This window comes from Dipteris shenzhenensis, chromosome 20 (genome assembly GCF_047967505.1).
Source record: "Dipteris shenzhenensis isolate YYH24624 ecotype China chromosome 20, Dip_SZ_1.0, whole genome shotgun sequence".
Lineage (NCBI taxonomy): Eukaryota > Viridiplantae > Streptophyta > Polypodiopsida > Gleicheniales > Dipteridaceae > Dipteris > Dipteris shenzhenensis.
The window spans coordinates 54,837,775-54,862,099 of NC_141615.1; the positions used below are offsets into that span (position 1 = coordinate 54,837,775).

Sequence of the window (24,325 nt, forward strand, 5' to 3'; positions counted from 1 at the left end):
TGCGCCGGGGGGGGGCAAGAGGATGGGACAGCCATTTCGGAGCGAAAACCCCACCCAAGATCGAGACGCCGACACGACGCGCCGGGAGGGACGAGACCATGTGATGGCTGTTTCAGAGTGAAAACCCGACGAATCGGGGTGCATGAGACAACGAGACGACCGTTTCGAGTGAGAACCCCACCCAACGCAGAGACGACGCGTTGGGGATGGACGAGATGATGAGGCGACCGATTTTGGGCGAAAGCCCCACCGAAGGCCAAGACGACGAGACGGGGATGGGCCAAACGAGGAGATGACTGAAGGGTGAGATAGGGGGCCGAGACGATGAGACGATCGTTCCGGAGAGAAAGCTTCACCCAAGGCCGAGACGATGAGATGATCGAAGGGCAGGATAGGGGGCCGAGACGACAAGAGCATGTTTGGGGGACAACACGATCGAGGCGGGATGGGGAGTCGACTTTGAGCAAAGACCCCGCCATCCTCTTCCCATCGTCTCCCACCCGTGACTCCACCAGCCCCCCTCCCTCCGAAACAAGCAGTCCAAAAAAGGGGGAGGGGGGGGAACGGATGGTGCAGCACCAGGACTTCCCGGGAGGTCACCCATCCCAGTACTATTCTGGCCCAAGCATGCTTAACTGCAGAGTTCTAATGGGATCTGGTGTAGTAGCGCTGGTATGACTGCACCACGCAATCATAGCGCATGAGGAACCTCTTAAAGGAGGGGTCCATCCATCCACCATCGCAAGTGCAAGTCCCATCGCCTCCCTTTGGTCACCATCTCTCGAAGGGACATTGGGTCGAGGGGTGACTCGCCAAGCAAGGCGAGCACCACCCCACTGCCCAACGGAGATAGGGGTAGCACCAAACGAAGGGAAGGAAGCGTCGCCCTGCATGAAAGGGAAGAGACTAGACGGTCACGAAATAGTCGTGAGCCTTGACATCCACGTCGACGAGCACGAAACATCGCACGACCGGGAGACGGAACGAAGGAAGGGCGTCCTCCGTCGGCAGAGTCAAGACGTCAGCTCGGGAGAACCCCTCCTGTAGAATGAGGCGGCACAAGTCGGTGCGGTGATGGGCTAAATCTCAGTGGATCGTAGCAGCAAGGCTACTCTGCCACTTACAATACCCAGCCACATATTTAAGTCGTTTGCATCTCCCCGATCGTCTGGAATTGCCATACGACTAAATCTCAGTGGATCGTAGCAGCAAGGCTACTCTGCCACTTACAATACCCAGCCACATATTTAAGTCGTTTGCATCTCCCCGATCGTCTGGAATTGCCATACGGAGTCCCGGGGCGGCTGCTTCTACTGCCTCGAGGGAGGCTCTCGACACATGCTATCAGTCAGGTAACAACTGGGGAGGTAGAGAGTGCCGCGTCTAGCACGGATTCTGACTTCGAGGCGTTCAGTCATAATCCTACACATGGTAGCTTCGCGCAACTGGCTTTTCAACCAAGCGCAATGACCAATTATGTGAATCAATGGTTCCTCTCATACTAAGTTGGATTACTATTGCGGCACCGCTCATCAGTAGGGTAAAACTAACCTGTCTCACGACGGTCTAAACCTAGCTCACGTTCCCTATTGGTGGGTGAACAATCCAACACTTGGCGAATTCTGCTTCGTAATGATAGGAAGAGGCCTCAATCAAGGAGTTGAGGTCAACACACTTCCTCTTAAAAGTAAGAAATTGTATTCTAGATTTTCATTCACCCAACTACAAAATATCGAGATGTTAGCCATTAGGCAAGAGGATTGGTGAAGAAAACTTGGAGGGAAGGGGGAGGGCGAGGATGCTACATGAAAATGGAGAGAGGAACTTTTGAGGTGAAGTGGGAATATGAGATGACCTAGGAAGCAAACATAGGTAGGGTAGGGGGTGACAGGGAGCCTGTGATATACCCTTCACGAAGAATCTTTGATTTAGAATAGTTCTTACACCACCTTCATGAATATTTAGGTGCGAGGGGTGGGACTATGTCACTGCATGAGGTTTTTCATGAGGACAAAGAGGAAATCCATCACAAAGGTGAGGAGATGTAAGGCTTGTACATCACCCTCAGCTTCTTCTAGTTCTTGCAATCGCCACGCTTTTTCTTCCAAAGGAGCGCGGCTAGGAATCATTTTTTGAGACATCACTTTTTTATCAAGCCTTATAGATGGTATACCCACTTTAGGTATGCACAACATTGCATCTCCCTATGTGCGCAACTCTACTCTTTGCAGATGATCACCTTCTATTGAGATTTTTGGTCGCATGGCTTCTCCTACTTCATATGTCAAGGGCATGCAAGCTTCTTTTGCGAGTGAATTAGCAATTGAGTTGAGTGCAGTTGGATGTGAGAAATTGTTACCTCCTCAAATGCAATGCGTAGCTCAAGGGCATGTTGATGATGAGGAATTGAATTCTCATTGTTCACTTTCCTCTAGCCACCAACTTGTTGGCATATGAGTTGGGAATCTTCGTGTATTACCAACTTGGAGACATGATGCTCTTGAGATTTTTGGAGCCCAAGTTAAAGAGCTAAATATTCAACCTAGTTGTTGCAAGTACTAGTAGAAATAGTGTGATTGTAGTGGTAGATGGCACCATCAAGAGATGAGAGAATTACACCAACTCTGGTAGCCCTTCTAAAAGGCTTGTAAGCTCCATCAAAATGCAGTGTCCATGCAAACATCAGATTAGTACTAGGATCCTGACATCATAGGTTTCTAGGATTGGAAGGAGAAGAAGATGTGGAGATCTTGGTACTTCAACTAGATGCGTGACACTAAATAAACATATAATTCTTTGTTTATAGTTAATCTTATAGCCAATAGAATTACAACATGCAACTCAAAGTGTGGTTTGAATGATTGATTTGGTATAAATGGAATTTTGGGACGGAACATTACTAGCATAGCCTAGGCCTAAATACCTTGCAAGGAGGTGGAGTAGAATTCATATAAGACCAACGTTGATGGATGAATTTTTGTTGCAAAATATGGATACATATGGTGTCAACGAGGGGGACAAAACAAGCCTCAAGGGGTAATATTGAAAGTGTATGTAATCACTAGGGTCAAGGGTGGGGCAAAAAGGAGCACTAGGATTTATTGTGCCACACTCCAAAAAAATATGGGGAGATTTTTAAGACAAATTAGGCCTTTTCTTGAGGCAAATTACGAATTTTTGCAAAAGGGAAGGTTGCATGAAGATATTCTATTCCAGGTAGAAAGTGGATCTCGCAGCCCTAAAAAGTAGCAGTTACTATTTTTGCCATAACTTTTAAGCTCGGATTGGAGAAGCGTTCTACAACTCTCTAGAAGACGCTGGGGACGAAATTGATCAGATATAGGGTCAAAAATTCGATTTTGACGAGCTGTCCTCCTTTCTTGGCACTGTTGTAGAAGCTCCAATGCATGCTTGCATGAAGACAATCGATGGTCTTGCTTCCTCCCCTTCTTCCACTCTTGTCCAAACAATCAAGGAAGGAACCTTTTCAACCATGGATGCAAGGTATGGTGGTGTATTCTTCATGAAAGCTATGGATTACAAAGCAGCGGTTTCCCTTGCGCATGAGGAAGATCTACACAAAGTGATGGTAGCATGGAGTTATGGATCATGTCTTTCTCTCCTTACCTCAGCCTTAAATCTTCTCCTCAAGCTTTATAAGAAGTTCCCATGATGTGAAGAAAAGAAAGGGATTCATTGCTTGGATCAAGATTATGCCAGTTTGGTGATAGACTTGTGAAAGATGTTCTTCTTGACGTTTGTATAGAAGAAGATTATGTTCATCTCTTAACTGGAGATAGTCTCCTCTTTCAATCATATTCTTCATGGATGTTGTGAGTTGAGTCTCTCAAAGATCTATTGTAAAGTTGTCTTCATCTTGGTGTAGTTGTGTTGCTTCAAGCAAGAGCCTTGACTGGATTCCCTTATTCTCCTCTTTCCCTTCTTCTCTTCTTGGAAAATTGCTCTTGGAGTATTGTATCTTGTTTCCTTTGGTTTTTTATGAGAGAGATGTTTCAGCCCTATGGGTATTTTGTATGAAGATCTCACTTGATTATGAATTGAATGTTGTGGAGATCCTTTTCATATCGCTTGTTGTCATAACCTTAAGGCAGTAAGATGTTTGGTTAGTGTTTTGGCAAGCGGTTTTCTTTTTTTGTAGCCATAAGAATTGTTGAGGTGTGGTTATCCTTTGGGTAGTGGTGCTTTCATTGAGAGCATAGGCCAGTTGTGTGTGGATTGGTCGTGTTAGGGAGCGGTATCCGTCCCTTGCATACTCAAGCCGTTTTGAAGTCATGAGTTTCCAACCTTTCTTGGGCTATGAAGGAGAAGATGCTGAAGTCTTGATCTAACGAATAATTGGATGGCCTATGATAGAGGCCGAGACACCGATGAAGACCACCTACGCATGTTGGACATGCTATTGGTAGGATCTACCCATTTGTGGTGGGAAGGAATTCTTGAAGATGAACGAGATACATGGCCACAAGCTGTGAATGTTTTCCGATGTCGGTATGGAAGACAGACCACAGTGGAAGAATTATGGCATGCGTTGGCACATACTTATATGAAGGAGCGAGAGGATGTATCCCCTATCTTTGAAGAAAAGTGGATCGCGGTGGAGAGGAGGATACAAGAACAAGATGGTCAAGTGCCGGCCGACTTCTTCAAGAAGGATAAGTTTATTTCTTTACTCACTCCGACCCTCAAGGAGAGAGTGGAGCTAAAAGACCCTGATACATATGTGGCAGCTATGTGGATGGCCAAAGAAAAGTATGGTTTTTCCTTGCAAGGTGAGTTTAGACTTATACCTGATGTCGTGAACTTGAGATGCTACAGCAGGACAATAATGAAGAGGTGACAGTGCAAGGTGCCTATGAGGTGAATTATAGTACGGATGTGGAAAAGAAATGCTCCCCAAATTCTGCTGTGTGTGGAGTACATATGTGCTATGGTGCCTTATCTTGGTGTGGTTATGATGCAAAGAAGTTTTTCCTTTGGTTCAAGTGGTTCTCTGCAATATGCATGTATCTTTTGCTAGAGATGATTGTGAATCGATGTTTGGTGCGCCTCTAGTCTACTCCAGGAATTTCTTGGTTATATGTTCATGGCTTATGCGGTTGGAGGCTCAAACACATGTTCTTGGTTTGGGATGCCATCCATAGCTTTTTTGTTCTTAAGGGGTGCTACCCTACCTACTATTGGGAAGATGGGGGTGAAGATACAATGGTCATATCATATTTTTGTATATGGTCCGGGAGGTATGTAGAGCCTTTCCCTTTTTCTATGACAGCTTTAGACTGTTGTATGTAGTTTAGTCTCCAATACGATGGAAAATAGAGCTCCCTTTGAGAAATTTTGTAAAATTGATAATGGACATCATGTAATAGGTGATATTTTATATGTATTGAAGCTCTGTACCGAGTTGGTAGTCATCCGAACTCTTTTCTGCAGCACTTTGGATGACACCAATATATGTATTGTTTTGGGTTTTGACTTTCCCTATATGGTCTGTTCACACTTTGTGTTCCAGACTTGGGGTTTGGCTATATGATGGATGAATTTTTGTTGCAAAATATGGATACATATGGTGTTAAGGAGGGGGACAAAACAAGCCTCAAGGGGTAATATTGAAAGTGTATGTAATCACTAGGGTCAAGGGGGGGAAAAAAAGGAGCACTAGGATTAATGAGGAGTTTCTTGTGCCACACTCCAACAAAATATGGGGAGATTTTTAAGACAAATTAGGCCTTTTCTTGAGGCAAATCACGAATTTTTGTAAAAGGGAAGGTTGCATGAAGATATTCTATTCCAGGCAGAAAGTGGATCTCGCAGCCCTAAAAAGTAATAGTTACTATTTTTGCCATAACTTCTGACTCCAAGCTCGGATTGGAGAACTTTTTAGTGAGTTGGAAAGATGGGATTGCGTTCTACAACTCTCTAGAAGACGTTGGGGACAAAATTGATTAGATACTGGGTTGAAAATCCGATTTTGACGAGCTATCCTCCTTTCTTGGTGCTTTTGTAGAAGCTCCAATGCATGCTTGCATGAAGACAATCGATGGTCTTGCTCCCTCCCCTTCTTCCACTTTTGTCCAAACAATCAAGGAAGGAATCTTTTCAAGCATGGATGCAAGGTATGGTGGTGTATTCTTCATGAAAGCTATGGATTTGATTGATTGCATGATTACAAAACAACGGTTTCCCTTGCGCATGAGGAAGATCTACACAAAGTGATGGTAGCATGGAGTTGTGGATCATGTCTTTCTCTCCTTACCTCAGCCTTAAATCTTCTCCTCAAGCTATATAAGAAGTTCCCATGATGTGAAGAAAAGAAAGGGATTCATTGCTTGGATCAAGATTATGCCGGTTTGGTGATAGACTTGTGAAAGATGTTCTTCTTGACGTTTGTCTAGAAGAAGATTATGTTCATCACTTGATTGGAGATAGTCTCCTCTTTCAATCATATTCTTCATGGATGTTATGAGTTGAGTCTCTCAAAGATCTATTGTAAATTTGTATTCATCTTGGTGTAGTTGTGTTGCTTTAAGCCAGAGCCTTGACTCGATTCCCTTATTCTCCTCTTTCCCTTCTTCCCTTCTTGGAAACTTGCTCTTGGAGTATTGTATCTTGTTTCCTTTGGTCTTTTATGAGAGATGTTTCAACCCTATGGGTATTTTGTATGAAGATCTCACTTGATTATGAATTGAATGTTGTGGAGATCCTTTTCATATCGCTTGTTGTCATAACCTTAAGGTAATAAGGTGTTCGGTTAGTGTTTTGGCAAGCGGTTTTCTTTTTTTGTAGCCATAAGAATTGTGGATTGTGAGGTGTGGTTATCCTTTGGGTGCTAGGTGTTTGTGAGGTAGATTATCCTCCATCAACGTGTTCATTGGAATCAATAAACAAATGCACCAAATGGCCCCCCAATCTTGCCAATCGTCCTAACCTTGGAAGAATGTCACCTTTTTTATGACCTCAGATGTAGCAAGTAGCTCAATAAGGGCACAATTAGTCTAGGAAAATTCAAAGTCTCCTAATGTATGATCAGTTCTTCACCCCAAACCATCTAGGGATAGACATCTCATGCATAATCATACTAGATGCACCCTACATAATCCAAGACGTAATCCATAACACTCATAAAGCATAACAAAGCATCATCACCTCAGGTCCATATGTGTCGTGATCCAAGATCCACTGCTATCAACACCAGAGTCTCACGGGGCAATATAAAAAGACAACCCAAATCATGAAATCTCAACATAACAACATGATGATAGAATCAATTGAACCATTCCCTCGAATGAGAGATCTGCACCATATCATCATCCTACAAGAATGCTCATAGAAATACATGTACTAGTAACATGGCATGTGGCACAAAAACATAATCATATCATCACAATGTCTGAACATCCCAATATCCATAAAATCAATGATAAAAATGCTGAACAACATCACTAAAAAATCATGTAGTTCCTAAGTACCACAGTAAGATGTAGAATATCAATATAAATCCATATGATAATCCATCATGTATAATGATAATCAAGTGATATGATCAAGATGCCATACCATCACATGTCCTAGGTGATCCCAAGCATAGATACCATGAAACTATCATCACAAACCCTGTGTCACTAGGATCCAACCCTTTGTTATGGATGACATAACCAATAGAATCAATCCAAGACATCAACATAGATCTGTCCTAGTACCACTACCAAGTAGCACCATCGCAGCCACATTCTAGTGCACCTAATTATGCATATTCATTTGATTGCAACATCTCTAGCCAAAGCCAGAGACTTGATCACCTGTAAAAAAAATGCAACCCCTAGAGAATGAAACCTATACATACTATGCAATAATCCCCCATTCTCCAGCTACATTCCAATAGTTCAGTCAAAGTGCCTAAATGCAATGAACAAGTGAATGCATATGCAAACATAAAGATGACAGAGCCGATGTCAATAGAAGACCAAATGATAGAAAATCCAAAATCATGTCGTGCGAGAATGCCACTCCGCTCACTCACCACTCTTGGCTGCAGATGATCATGGACGTCTCGAGGTCTCACCCCACCCCTACCATCTCTCGGCTAGCATGTTGCAGAAATTTCCAACTCACACGTACAGCTCACTGTCTCATTCAGGTGAGACGGGACCTAAACAACAAATATCTCTACATCCAAATAACAGCTCAAAAAAGATCAAAAGTGCATGTGAAAAAGATGTGAGTGCACAGGCAAAAGTGATTGCTAGGTGATAGGTCTAACATGCATATTTTGTAACTTTTGATGGACCATACCAACAACTCATTTCATAAAAAACTACATCTCTACTCACTTGCATCCTGAGAGTCGAAGGGTTACAACGATACCCTTCCTGCTGCAGAGAATACCCGATGAAGATGCATTTTTCTGCCTTTAGATCCAGCTTAGTTCTCCTCTCATTAGGAACATGAACATAAGCTATGCAACCAAATACTTTCAAGTGTGAAATATTGTGTTTTCTGCTTGTATACTTTTCCTCATGCGTCATGCCATGGACAGCTACAGTGGGGTTCAGTTCTTAATATACACAGTAGTTGCTACTGCTTCAACCCAAAAATAATCAAGCATCTTCTTTTCATTCAACATAGCCCTTGCGACTTTTGCAATGTGCCTGTTCTTTCTTTCTGCAATCCCATTCTACTGAGGGGTAGATCTGCATGGTTTCTCTAAATTTGCTATCTTTTAAATAATCACTGAATTCATTTGAGAAATACTCTCCCCCTCCATCAGAACTGCAACAATACTCTACATTTGCATAGATTTCAATCTTTGTATATTCATGTGCCCAATGCACTTGTGCCATATTTCAATATCTGTAATGACACCTCTTCCATGCACGAACATAGTAGCCTACACCTCTAGGATATCAGCATCCAAGGTAAACATTTTGCCATTTCTATTGCCTTCTACTATTGAGATATCAAGATCCACCCCTAATGTATATCCGGGGTGACTATAATTTATGTCACCATCTTGTGTTAGGTATACTTGTGGCATAGTTAGATAGCCACGTATGTTTGGATTGGGTTCACATATGAACCGTGTATTCTAGGGTTACACATATAGTGTATACCCATTTCTCATTGTATTGTTGTTGTGTGCTAAAGTGAAGATAGGCTTCAGCCTCCAACCTTGTGTCCTCTCTCTTTTGTGAGTTGTGAAGAAAGATGCAGTCGAGTCTCCTACCTCTCTCCCTACTTCTTTACATGGTATCAAAGCTTGGTTCGTGGTGAGGAGCTTAGGCAGCAAGCAGAGGCAAGCGAAGATCGTGAAACCCTGGTAAGAGGATCAACGTCTCCTTTCTTTTGAGCTTTTAGGAGCATACTGGTGCAGGTACCCATTCATGAGTGCAAAGTGCAAAACCTCAGATTGAGGTGCCCTTCGTTGTGGAGCACGAGAGCATTACCTATCACAAAAATTTCCATTCCGAGACCATTTTGGCCTTCATTTTGGCATCGCGAAGTTTCAGCAGGCACTTAAGAAAAGTGGCCATTTTTTACTGTGTATGCCCATTTTTCGCTGTTGAGCGAAGTTGCAACAGAAAGGTTGCTATGTGCCCCATTGCAGAGATTCTAAGAAACGCAAGCCAATTTTGGGTTGCTGTGTTTATGCATTTTTGTCACTTGGTGTGACTCGTGGTTGCTTGCCACCGCCCTTGTGAGGCAGAATTTTTGGTGTTGCAGAATTGTTGTTGTTTGCCCTTGTGAGGCAGAACTTTGTTCTTTTCTCTTGTAGTCATAGTTTTTGCAAAATGTCTAAGAATCTGTCAACCATTGTTAGTGAGAAACTTGAGAAGGACAACTTCCAAGCATGGAAGTTCAGGATGACAAAAATCCTTATGGGAAAGGGAGTATGGCCGTTTATCAATGGTGATGTGCAGGAACCAATTTTGGGTGCTGCTCCTACTGTTGCAGATTTGTAGTAAATTCAAGCTCTTCAACATCATCTTATTCTTCCCCTTCCTCTTCAATTTTATGATCCTTCCTTTGAAATCAATTGGATGTCCATCGCTTGTGGTGCTTTTGGAATTTGTGCTTCCTCTTGTGCGTCTTCTTTGGGAGCTTATTGTTCTTTCCTTTTGCAGTTCTTTCCTAGCATATGAACTCTTGCATAATGTTATGTTTGTTTGTTGGTTGCATCTATTTGACAAGTTCTTATCGTTGGCCTTTTGTAAAGAATCCTTACATTTCCAACTTTATCTCTATATGAGTGGTTAGCTCCTCCATAGTCTCAACTCCACACATTCCTAAGGGTCAAATTTTTTAGGAATCAACCAACTCAATTTCCTTAACCACTCCCAATTATAGGGCAATGTTCTTTAGCATTTTCTTGAGGAAAATTTTGAAAAGTCAATCCAAGTACTCCTAATTATATGGACTTCTCTTAGTGGGGTCATCACAATACAGCTTCATCTACTATCAATGGTGTTGGTCAATGGATTGTACATTATGTAAGAAGCTCATGTGCCTAAAGATCATGTCATGACATTGATGGCATTTTATGGCCCCTAGTATTCATAGAGTTATTGGCATCACTATCTATGCCATCCTTATTTTGTCAAAATATGGCATGTTTATACCAAATCACAAAATGGGGCACATTACCCTTCATGATTGGACATGGCAACCTTGCAGGACTAATAAATAGCTCCAAGGGATACATAGGTAGGAGAATTGTGGTTAGAAATAGCATTTTGGACATAAGCATGATTGAATGCCTTGTCACATAGGTTGATATGTGGCTATAGTTGCCCATAGGACACTTTCTATCCATAGGATAGGATTTATTTGTACATTATGACACATGCATGTAGGAGATGAGAATTGATAGGATTACCCCTACATTTTCCATTAAGTCATCCTACATTTTGCATGCCTATATTCTCTTATAGTTTGATATAATTTGCAACACATAATTCTCATACTTGAATTGTTACCATTTTTTTGTGAAAGCTTGTAAAAAAATAATGAGCTGCATTAAATGCAAATATTGTCCATGGTTCTCAACATGGGGCCTCATATTTCTCAATACTATAATAATATTTCTATTCAATAAAGGAGGCACTATATCAATTTACTAAGGTATATATGCATATGCATGTAGTGCTTCCTGCAACAACCATGGGCTTACTAGGGCACTTTTTTCCTCATGGGTTTTCCCCCTAGATGTCTTGTGTACATAAGATGTCCTATATTTTCTTATATTTTGTTAGTTGACACAATGTAGCTATGTCTCTCTCCATGTCTCCTCCATGTCTCTTCATGTGTCTTGAAACATGGTCTCTCACCAAAATTTGGAATCAAATCCATCAACCTTGGTCTCTATTTTAGGTTGTACATAAGACACCCTATCCTTTCTTGTATTTTTCTAGTTGACATAAAATAGTTTTGTTCCTCTACACATTTACATGCAAATTTTATCATGTCTTCTCACTGACATTTTGTATCAGAGTCATCACCCTTGGCCACAATTCTAGACGTTTAGCTCTACATCTTCTTGCCATGCTCAATTAGCACGTCCTCACTCTGTGAGGCGCCTATGTGTATTGTCTTGCTTTGATAAAGCTTACTCATGTGATCCACCCGAATCCCACTCAACACACCGCAGCCTTCAATGTTTATGAAAACCAACCTCTCCCTTGGGCTCATCATTCATTCACTCACCACCAGTGTTCATGGTGGCAAATAATGGGAGATTTATATTGTGGCATTTTAGGGCTCGTTTTATCTCTATGAGTTCACTAAGGGTCTTAAAACCTTGCTATTGAAACGTGAATAGGCTATCACTTGTTAGGAAATGGCATTGACTAGTCAATACAGCTTCTATTGTAGCCCCAATTGTGCTTCTCTAAAGTTGTACTAATTTTATTAAGTATGAAGGCCAATGTAACATTTTGTCCTTCAGTATGAAGGTTAGGGTAGGCCTTCAAATTTCAAGGCTGCATGGAAGGCCACCGAGTGTGGTGTTCACATTACTTGATGGCCAAGCTCTATACCATAATCTGTGACAATTTGTCAATCATCTTTGATTGGCTTGGTGGCAGACGGCGGGACCTGACTGTTTTGATAACCGTGGGTTCAATTTCAAGTTCACGCAAAATTTTGTCAGACGGACTTGCCTGCGTCCAGCGGCAGCCTCCCCACGCCGGATGGGAGTTTCTCCTAAGGGCATCCGGGACCCAAGACTACCATTGGGCCAGCTGTAACTACAGCCCTACCCCTCAGCTTTTGGACGATGCCCGTCCGCTCTGTCTAAACCCGGCCTAAGAATGTTAGTTCCGGCCTAAGAATGTCCGAAGGATTGATCAAGACTCAGGCTCATGGGCAAACCCAAAAGCGTCCAAAACCAGAAATTCAATACAACACGAGGCAAGGAAGAAAGGAACATTATATCAAAATCCGGTCTTCCAGTGAGGAAAATCCAGAATTTCTAACTCCAAACAGTGCCAGCAGATCGTCAAGTGTGATTTCTAAGGAAATTTCTCACGTGCAATACTGAGACTTATTCTCCATCAAATCCAAGAGACATGTATGGTTTCATTTGTCCAAGGTGCTGCCATGGCGGAAGCGAGTAGCTAAAATTTCGCATTTGCCCATGCTGCCATAACCAGAAGTTGAATCGTTGATGCAATGGTATTCAAGGTAGAGCGAACAATTGCCATGGATGCATATGCCCACCACGAGCTCATTAAGAGTCGAACATAAGATTTGCTTTACAACTTGGTGCCAAGTCATGGCTAGAAGGAAGTTGAAATATTTTGCTTAGGTAGTGGCATCTCCCCCTTCACCTAAGTGCTCTGCACCGAGAAACAAATCAACAAAGCAGCTTACATCTATTCAATCCGAGAAGTGGTCCACCGGTGCGAGGCTACGATTTTCAGAGCCTAAACCCTTGAGCTTCGAGTTTGAATCCCAACCCAAACTACCCTTTCTTTGAAAAGGTGTGAAACGTGTAACATGTGCAAGAGCGGAGCTTTTGGCCTATAGAATCCCTCCAAAGCTAGCCTAAATCAACTATTCAAACTTGCCTCTATATCTTTGAATAAAGTATATTTCATACACATTATAGGGATGGATTTAATTATTTCACACACATTATATCCAACCATAATTGGCAGTAGCCCTTATTTGAAATCCTTGAAGCCTTGACCATATCTCTGCCATGCACCTGAGATTTTGGGAAAGACAAATGAGAAAAAAATGGAATCTTGCTCTGCTAGACCGTCATTTGGATAGAAACCTCTCCATTGAATTTCACCCTTAAAGCTTTCCCACCCTCTCTAGATGCCTTTGAAAAGAGAACCTTTAGAGACAAAAGAAGTTTGATTGCATATCTTTGCCATTCTTGGTATGTTTTTCCATTATTTAATCCCCTAAGGGTGAAGTTCATCAATATTATTATGAAGGAGTTTGGCCTATGTCTCATCCCCAATCTGGAAAGCCTTAATGAACCATTCTAGAGAGAGTTTGTGAGCTAGGTCAGCAGATTCATGCCACCTCTCTCTTTTTCTTGACATATAAACTCCCATCTTACTTTAGGCATAACCCCGCCCCACAAGAAGTTTCTGAGCATAAACTGGAGCTTCATGATGACTACATTCTTGGGTGGGTCCAAACAAGAAAAGAAATAGATTAATTCCCTATGAAATAATGCTTAAGAACCAAAGCTCAATTTGCTACATTCAGTTGCAACCCTCTCCATCTATCCATCTTCACCATTATCTTGTCCAAATCCCATTACCATCTTTGTTCTTCAGTAAACTTAATCCCCATGGTAGTTCCTAAAAGCTGAAAAATATATCCTTCTTTAATTTGTTTGCAGCCTTTTTCTAAAAGAAAAGGAATTTGCCGTCCTTTGACCTCATAAAACTTATTTTTAAGAGGTCTGAATATAGATCCTAAAGCTAGAGAGAAGATCACGTTGTCCTATAGGTTTTCAACACTCCCATCCTAGTTGTTAATTAGAAAATTAGTGTCATCGACAAATACCTCGTTAATTAGTTGGTCTTGATCCCCAGGCTAGTTAATACCTATAATGTTTACTTTATCCCCTTCATGTTGAGCCAAATAGCCTAAGGCATCTACTACAAGGGAAAAGAGCAGAGGTGATATAGGGCATCCATGACTTATCAATCAGGAAAGCTCAAATCTCTGTCAACCTTCCATTAATGCACACTATGAGGCTTATGATAATAGAGTTTAACCATGCACTTGAAAGCTTATCCAAATCCAACATCTTCAAGGCTACTAAGAATAAAACCACACTCAACTCTATCATTTATGGAAATCAAAGCCTAGCGTGCGGAATCCATTGAGGAGGTGAGGTGCTAGTGGAGGCAAGGAAGCAAGAAGGCAAGAGAAGCAAGTAGGCAAGGGATGCTAGATCTTGTGCAGGGTAGCCCAATAGAGGAGTGGCGGCATACCCTTTATGATCAATAGGAATCAATATTTAATTCTAGAGCTTGTAACCAATGTGGAAGAGGGGCGACATGTTAGCAATGTGGCTAAATAGCTTGAGGATGGGATGGCTCGAGTTGAGCAAGAACTAGAGGCAAAATTGGCAATGTAGAGATGATTTGGGTGGGCTAGAATTATCATTCACAGTCTAAACCAGTGACAAAAGGTCGATTACATCATAGTAGATACAGTTCAGCTAGACATTTGTAGGAGTCCAATTCTAATCGAATCATCATTTCTCTTTTGCATGCAATCTAATCTCAATTTTCAATTAGGTGTAGATAGAAGTAACTATAATGCAATGATTTTGTCCAAAGATTTGTTCTTCTTTGTTGCATTTAGTATTGTGCATATACATCTGGTGTGACAAGATGACACAAGATTGTTACCTTGGAAGTACACTATCTTCAATAATAGAGGCCATTCTTTTTTATCTCTTATCATCTCTTATTCATGATATTGACATGACAATCCACATGAGAACAAGAACACATTCTACCCATGAATCATATTTAACCCCTAGGCCTAACCAAGAAACCACAAAACCATCTTGTGTGATGAGAGAGAACCTTGCTCAATCACTTGGAGAGATTGCCCTAAGGCTGCAAGTTCACAATGATGTTGTAAAATACCAAAAGCCAAAGAACATGAGGGCTAGGGAGAACAACAGATCCAATCCAAATGCTATCGAATCTTGTAGGATCCATATCCTCCTTCAAGTGCACCGATGCCATCAGCACATTAGCAAAGCCAGGTGCAACCCTCGACTAGCTCCATCAATATGTTGAAGGGAGGAGAGAATCCTAGAATAGTTGGAGGAGCTCTCAAAGATAAACCATGTAGTATTTCCACTGTGCATATTCATCTTAGATTTCATGCATCCCAATGGGGCAAAGACATAAATTTTAATACCTCCAATCTAGATAACCAGATTAACATACGCTTATTGATTGTGTGAGGTGTGGATCTCCTTCTAATTTTGATTTTATGTACAAGATAGGATAAACTTTACTGAGGAAGCGGAGGTAGCCAATGAGAAGTGCTATGAGTCCACCAAAGAAGAGCTATGGTTGTGGGCCATCAGTTACAACTGTTCAACAATATGTAGGGAGCCTTGATTCAGATTTGTGTCATCCTTGAGGATAAGTATGTTGTTTCTTGCTATGGAAGTGGTTCAGACCTTTAATTGGAAGAGGAATTTATTAGCATTGCATCGATAGAGACAGTGCTATAGTGGATGAAAGATCACTCTTTTTGTGAATTAACACATGGAATTTACATTAAAAAGAAAAAAATGAATTGAACTATATTCAAGCAATCCTTATAAAAAAACGTTTTCCTCCCTCAAAATAGACAATTAAGTAGTTGTTGGATCAATTTTCCACAATTCTTAGTCGATGCATTGACACAAATGAGTAGTACAAGATGCAACATCTAGAAAGCTTTGTTCTCATCATCACAGTCTCCCTTGTAACCCAATCTCTCTATCAAAAGTTGGTAGCTGTTTTTATCATGTCTTCCAGGCAGGAAGAGGTGAGCCACACAATGCAGAATTGCCTTCATACGATGAGATGGAAAAACCTGTGAAAGGTGCTACTTGTGGGATGTCACCCGTCAAATGATTGTTGGAGACATTGCCATTGGTGGTAGAGCACATGGTGAACTACAAAATCTTCGTAAGCCTAGGGATAACAAAATAGTAGCCAATTCTTGTGTGAAAAGCTAGTCGCGCACCCATTGGTTTCACGTTGGGATGCAGTTTCATCACATGATCATACAACACAGAGCACAAAAACCGATTCATATCACCCTTCCCGTCAACTTAAATCTATTGTTTTAATCCCCTCCCAACCAATTAGTGCATCTCACACCTCTAATTTGCCTTCTCAAAATCCACATCATGACCAATCACACTACATGTGGTAGGGAGAGTCCTAGAACTATCATCGACAAAAACTGGTAGCTAGCCAACATATTTTGGAGAACTACAACAACATTTTAGCCTTTACCGTGTGAATTTGTGCAATTGTCCTCACTATAGCCAAGTAAGTCATAATTGATCTTCAAGGCATCCATCTAGAATTTTGATAATGCTACCGGCCATGAAATTGTTTCACATCTTTTCTACCAATTTTTGACTTTCGTATATGGATGCTTGCTTGATCTTTGATTCCAAATTGTCAACACGGAGCTCAATTTTTTATATATTAATCACTGGTCAGATTGCAAAGTTATTCAAATACATTCGTTGGTATGTGTATGATGTATTCTAGCTTATGTATGTTGTATTCACTCAAGAGAAGGATAGCTTATATGTATGCTAGAGATGTTATTAAACATAGCTTCAACAATAGCAGGTTAAATCTTTGCAATTGTTTGGTAAAGTTGAATGAAAATCAAATTCATTGGCTCGGTCTAGAGGTTATAATTCTCTCTCTTGTGTGGTATAAGAAAGTGGAAAACCAATGCTTCAGGATTATCATCAGAATAACTACAAAGCATAGATTAGGTGGTTGATTTTTGGCACTTATGATAGTAACATTATGATTCAATTTTTCTCGTGCTGCACTGTGCCCACATGATGGGACCTGGAAGCTATTCGGACTCCAAAATATGTTTTACCTTTCACTTACTCTAAAGCTATTGTGTTCCCAAAGTAAGTCTCTTGTGTGTACACTACAACATTCCGTCTTTGATTGTACTCATCTCTATTTTTGGATTTCACCAAAATCTAGTGCTGCTTTATGTATTGTTGCCGGAGAAGCTGTGCCACTACCTATTGTCTTTTGATTCCATGCTTTTATGTGATCATGCACTCATGGCCACTTGTAGATATTTGCTCCAACCAAAGTTTGTCTTGCTCATAAACCATTTTTTGTTTTTTTTGTGCATAACGCTACTTATCGTTGTTCTATTTGTCCCTTTGTCTATTTTTTCTCTCTATGTACATATACCATTTGGAATGTCACTGTTCCTATTCTCAGTGCAAAAAGAGCAAGAGTTCTTGCTTGTGTGTTAACCAGACAACTCCAAGGGGAAGATTATCTAATTTGGTGGTAATGATTAAGGCTATTTAGTGAAAAATATACTCTTGATTGCCTTATATACATCCAATGATTTTCGTATCCTTGTAGCTTGGAGTATTTCTCTAGAGACTTGCTCATATGGTATATTGATTGGGCATTCATTGTGATGCGTGTTGACCCCTTTAAATATTAGGAATAGAAAACTTTTTACATTGGAGTACCTCCATAAGGACTTGCTCATATGGTATATTAATTTTATCGATCTTACACAATGTTTCATCTTTGTATCTTGGAGTATTTCTTTAGTGACATATGGTATATTGACATACTATTTATTGTTACATACCATGACAAGTTTGTACCTTGAGATATCTACATTAGGACTTTCTCATATAGTATATTGATTGCAATGTATGTCTATTCAAGTGAATTCTAGATAATACACTCTCCCTTACACAATGCTCTTTCCTTTAACTTGGAGTATATCACTAAAGACTTGCTCATATGGTATATCGATGGATTGTCTAATATTACCTAACTTTGAAGACTAAAATCACTTTGATGTGATGGTTGCATTCCTTTACACAATGTAACATCTTAATACCTTGATTTATTTACCCACACACTTGCTCATACGGTAGATTTTTTGTACATTTATCGTGCTAAATGATTTTGTACCTTGGATAATATTTATTATGTGTTTTCCAAATTATTACTTTTGCTTTTTACAGGACATAACAAAACAAAAAAAAAAGACCAAGAGTCAGTGCACGTGTGCAATCATGCACTCTTGTTTGTTATTTTGGTTGTTAGATTTAACATATTTTAGTATTGGGTTGCAGCCCTAAATTTTGAAGCCTTCAATGAGATTCAAGGCAAGGGATGACAAAGATGGTTGAATGTCGCTAGATAGAAACTAGTAAAGACTCAACTCAAAGATTGGATAAATGAAGGAGCAAACCAAAGCACTATTGCTCAGAAATGATGGATTCGAACACACTCCCAATGATGGATTCGAACACACTCCCAATGATGGACTTAAGGTCTGAAGAGACGACGGGTTAAACAGTCTCAATTTTGGATTATGGAAATTGATCCATGCCAAGTGTTTACGTAGGGACCATCTAGAGAAATGTAAAAAAATACATTGTATATATGTTCTTTGTGGTCACATCCAAAGACACATATGCATCTCTTTTGGAGATTCCATTGTCATAAGAAAAGTGTGGAGCAAAGTTTAAGCATGGTTCAAAAAGGCCAACATCCCAATAGAGATAACCTAGAAGACAACTCTGCTAGGGATAAGAAGGAACGCATTGACATTCAACTTGATGTTTCGAAATATGTAAGAGCCATGATGATCAAATTAATCTGGAATCCTAGAAATGATGTGGTGTTTACAGTCAAGTCAGATACAACCAAACGAACCATTCTAGTGAACATCTTTGAGGCTAACAATGAAGACATTGAAGGGATTGACCAAGATGCCAAGTGGTATGAACCACTTCTTGAACCAAAATATTCTCACAATTGGATGCACTTGCTTGCAACTATCGATCTACCTTACAACACGAGGAACCCATTTTGTGGATGAAGGAGACCACAAGCCACCAAAAGGGACCATTGTGCCCCTAAGGATATTTAATCTCCTTAAAAAGCCCAAACAGAACGAAGGAGTTGTGCATGTATGATTAGATCTTCACTGGCTCAAACATGTACACGCAACGACCATCAACCATTAGTTTACACCCGATTGGGGAAGGAAAATGGAGGAGTTAGTAATACCCATTGGATCAATTAAGGTTGAAGAAACCCCGCCATTAACTTATCCACAATCACCAAGAAGGAACTCGTTAAACATAGAAACCCCTTCTATTAAGCGCTCAAAGAAAAAGGTTTGTAACCTTCTACAAAAACAACCTGACAAAAGACCCTAGCAACTCGCCCAAGAGTCGGAAGCAAAGGAAGAAGACTTGTCAGACTCTAGGATTAAATTGGAATCCACATTTGAAAAGGATGAAGATGAAGACTTGAGGAATGTACCACTGCATTTCAAGTCTTATATCATCTAGGATAGACACCTTCTATGAAAAGGCTAAACGCATTGCTGACATTTATGATGATGGAGTCTATGAAGGACCCACCAAGGTCAAGGAGGTAAACCTAGCAACGAAAGGTGAGACACCTAAACCAGTGTTTATCTCTGTAGATCTCATGACAAAGGAAGAACAACAATTGGTTTTACTCCTCAAAGAATATCAAGATTGCTTCACATGGTGATACGAAGATATGAAGGATGTGCCACCCGAAGTAGTGCAACATACGATTCCCATACGAGATGATGTGAAACTAGTCCAACAGAAGCCTTACGATATGAATCACAAATATGAAATGATTGTTAAGGAGGAAATTGACAAGTTACTTGACGCAGAAGTCATTTACGAGATAGAGCACATAGATTGGGTATCAACCAAGTGACAAAAAAGAATGGAAAAATACGAGTACGTGTTGACCTCAAAAAGGTCAATACAGCCACTATGAGGGATTATTATCCCTTACCATTTATAGAACATGTGCTTAAAAGAGTAGCAAGTCATGAAGCCACTTAACCCACTTAAATGCCAATTCTGGGCAAGACACGGTGTAATCCTGAGACATGTGGTGTCAAGAAATGGGATCTCCACTGATTACGACAAGATTAAACTAATTTTGGAGTTGCCACCACCCACAAATTTCAAGGGAGTACAAAGGTTTACAAGACATACAAGATATTATCAAAGATTCATCTATCTCTATGTAGAGATAGCAAGACCCTCATACAAGCTACTCGTAAACTTTGAATGGATGGAGGAATACTGGAAGGCATATGAGGCCTTGAAGCATGCCTTTGCGACAACACCAATCCTGAAAATACCAAATTGGGACTTGAGCTTTCATGTGTATATTGATGCCTCCAACTTTGCTATAGGATGTGTACTTGCACAACTTGGTGAACAAAAACTTGACCACCCCATATATTTCGCAAGTCGACACATTAAACGAAGCCGAGCAGAATTACACAACAGAAGGAGAAGGTTTAGCAATAGTTTATGCTGTAAAGAAATTCAGGCATTACCTGCTGGCCAATAAGTTTGTGTTTTTTGTGAACCATCAAGCTCCGTTGTATCTTGTCAACAAACCATGTCTGACTGGGTGCATCATAAGGTGGATGCTAATCTTAGTGGAGTTCAACTTCACGGTCGCAGTAAGAAAAGGCACAACTCATGTGCTGGCTAATCACATGTCATGAATACCTAACGGAGAAGCCGCTATAAAAGTGGATGTTATGCGAGTAACATCCTCGATTTTGACAATTCATTGTATTTTGTACAATCTTCCAATAAGTAATGTAAAAACATATAGGCCGTGGGCAAGGTTGTCAAAATAGGAAGGCTAGAAAGATAGGCCAAGAAATTAGGGTTAAACCTCCCTTCGAAAGGTCTTTGTATAAAAGCCAAGTGGTTTGACTTGGTCTTCATTCTTCAAGTGATGGAATAGAGAGAACAGGCTTCCTTCATTTTGTTGTTTGGTGTCCATTGTCTCTCTTTCTTCTACTCTTGTTACTACGACTGCAAATCGATTCCACTTTTACCACGCTCACATTTCCTTCTTGTCTCCTTCTCATTCCCTCTCCCCTTACGATTGTCTAGCAACATGGAATGAATCCAAGGATGGTGTTTGTGACACCACCACGCAATCGCATATGAGGTAGCTCTCACAAGGAAGTGGCTTGGAGGATGAGCTCTCCATAACGGCTTGGCTGGAAGATCCCCACGACCCGTGAGTCTCCGCTCAGAACTTAACAACTTTGGCGCCGTTGCCGGGGAGGTAAGTCCAACCTTGCTTGTTTCTACGCTTTTGTTTCCCTTGTCTTTACCCTTCACAACTGTTAGATTGGTTGCAAAAGGAGAGTAGTAAAAAGAGTGGCCAGAGGGCTGGAAGTGGGTAAAGTAGCTTTTGGATGGCAAAGAACCTCCAACTATTCAGTAGGAACAATCCGAACACCACTGGTCTAAGAGACTAGAGGAGCAAAGAAGAGCACAGGAACACCTAGTCAACTACGCATTGATGACAGAAGTGATCCGTGTCGAAGAACCCAAATGTCTTGTAGAGGCACAGGGGGACGAGAGGTGGATGGAGGCTATGCAGTTAGAGTATGGCTCCATAATGAAGAACAACACTTGGGACCTTGTGGATTGACCACCAAAGCACAAGGTAATCGACACCAAGTGGGATTACAAGACCAAGTACAAGTCCAACGGAATGTTGGATAAGTACGAGGTGCAGCTTGTGGCGAAGGGTCTCGCACAGGTACATGGTTTTGATTATCAAGATACCTTTTCTCCCACAACTAGACTCACCACAGTTCGTAGTGTTTTGACCTTAGCAGCACATGAAAATTGGCCCGTATTTCAGATAGATGTAAAATCCGCCTTTCTACACACACTCAACTCAGAAATAAATATGGACGGAAAGAGAGAGAGAGAGTATATTCATCCACCGAATGGTGGGCAGAAAAATAGCTCCAAGGGAGCAGTACAAAACACAGCAAAGTGCTGGAGAATATTGATGGACTCTCTCTCTCACCAACTGCTCCAGATTTGAGTGTTGAACACAGCCTTGGAGAGGAGCTTTCAGTCTTGCACTGGATGCTTGAACCAATGGAGGACCCTAAACCCTAAATCCTAAACTTCATCGGCTTTGCCAAAATCGTCCTGAGCTAAAGCATCTACCTCGTCCTCTCATTTGTTGGAGAAATCCTCGGGGGGGTCACTCATTATATGTAACCCTATCACGTGAGTTCAATAGAAGGATATTTTTTATTTCTGAAATTTACAGAAATAAATATACATAAGGGACTATTTAAAATAGTTTTGAGAAAAATTTACAGATTTGTATAGAAAAGGGGTACATTTTATTAATGAAAAATTTACAGATAAGGGATTTTAGAAATAGGCCTTGAACTCACGTGGTATAGAGGGTTTATACATAGTGACCCCCCCGAGGAGAAATCCATGGAAGTTGCGATCATTTTTTGTCAAATCACGACTCTACAGCAATGTGGGCCCCACATGATGCTTCGAATATCCGGGTCACCGTCAAATATTTCTTGGTGAAGAGATAGTTCTGGTTCTCAGCTTCTTTTTGCAACAGACGGCTTCTTCATCAGGTCCATTTTGAGTCAGTTATGGCCTTTTTTAGTCAAATCGCCAGTCGGGAGCAGTGCACACCTTACGAGGCGTCTGGAACGTCCGGATGGGCATTGTTGGACTTTTTAGCAAAAGATTATACTGGTTCTCATCATCATTTTGCACTAGATGGCACCTTCATCGGGTTCATTTTGACTCATTTATGAGCTTTTTTGTACCTTGTATCCCACGGGCTCTCCTATGCAAAGTTGAGAGACTTATCCCATATACAATGGTGCAAACCCTAACCCTCCCCACTTCTATATAAATAGAGAGACTCTCATTCTTGTATCACATTTCAAGAGGTTCTCCACTAAAGAGCTCGACATGAAAGAGGACGCTCTCACTCACCAATACATGATGATGTTTTCTCTCCAGATCTTCTTGTGCCACCTCAGCTTACAGACTTTTGTAAAAAGTCCATAGAGGAGTACAAGAAGATCATGCAAGGCAGGGAAGGTGCCAATGCTTTTCTCGTAAAATTGCGAGCACAACACACTAAAGAAGAGGTCCTCAACAACTTGAAATTGAAGCCTCCCAAACTCAAAGTGCCAGATCTTACTGCTCAAGCCAATCTAGAACTCCAATTGAAAGCTCACACTGAAGCCTACAAGCAATCTTGTTTAGATTCTCTTATTCAAGCTCAAGCGGTGATAGCCGCATCACTTGATAAGGAATACTCAGACTATTGTAGTTGTTTCATGGAAAGGCTACAATAGCTCATCAACAAGCTTGTAGATATCAGACTTATTGGTGTGAGCACTACTACGTGGACAAAGTGGCTCAAGAGTTGGAATTTTGAAGTCATTGTTGAGTTCAGAGATGCCATCAACACTTGGACCATCAAAAGATGTTTACAAGAAGGCATTAAAGAAACGACACAATGTACCAGACAAGCAGCACAAGAGGCTGCTATGGAAGATGTAGAGACTCTGCCTCGAGAAAAATCCATTTCATAATTGATCCACAACGAGGTTCAGTCAGAACTTCAAAAACTGTCTCTGCAGCAGAAGTCAAAAAATGGGAAGCAAACAATCAAACAGCCTCAACAAGAGGCAAGGGTACCAAAAATAATTAAGGAAACAGGTAGGGAAACAGGCAAGGAAATAGATAGAGAAACAAGTAGGGAAAGGTACCAAGCAACAACCAGAGCAACCAAGGGCACAAGTAGGTAAATAGGCAAGGAAACCATCCAAACAATCGTCCTCAATAGAGACGCAAGCCTTCCACCCCCTCCAATGCACAGCCTTCCTCTTCAAAGACAAGCCGGTATGCCCAGAGTTCTGGTTCGGGAAACAACAGAAAGGGCCCAGATCATGAAGCACCTCACACAACACACAGAGAAATGCTTCAGTTCCTCCTTTCAGAAGAAATTGCGTCGAGAGAGGCAAATCTTCTGGCTCCTGCTACTAAATCCCTCTCTCTACACCCTGATTCTTTTAAGCAGAAAGACTCCTTTGGAAGAAGATTGTAGGGTTACCAATACCACTATACACAATCTTTCCCAGTACAAGCTATCTTTTGCAGAAAAGAAACTCTTAGGCTTAGGTCTCAACTACA

General features: G+C 41.1%; 1 non-coding gene across 1 annotated transcript; it reads right to left on the bottom strand.

The window, feature by feature from the left end:
- Positions 1-567: 567 nt before the first annotated feature.
- LOC147889862 (5S ribosomal RNA) lies at positions 568-686 on the bottom strand. The gene has a single exon (XR_015542966.1). It is a non-coding gene; the product is annotated as a 5S ribosomal RNA (ribosomal RNA).
- Positions 687-24,325: the final 23,639 nt, after the last annotated feature.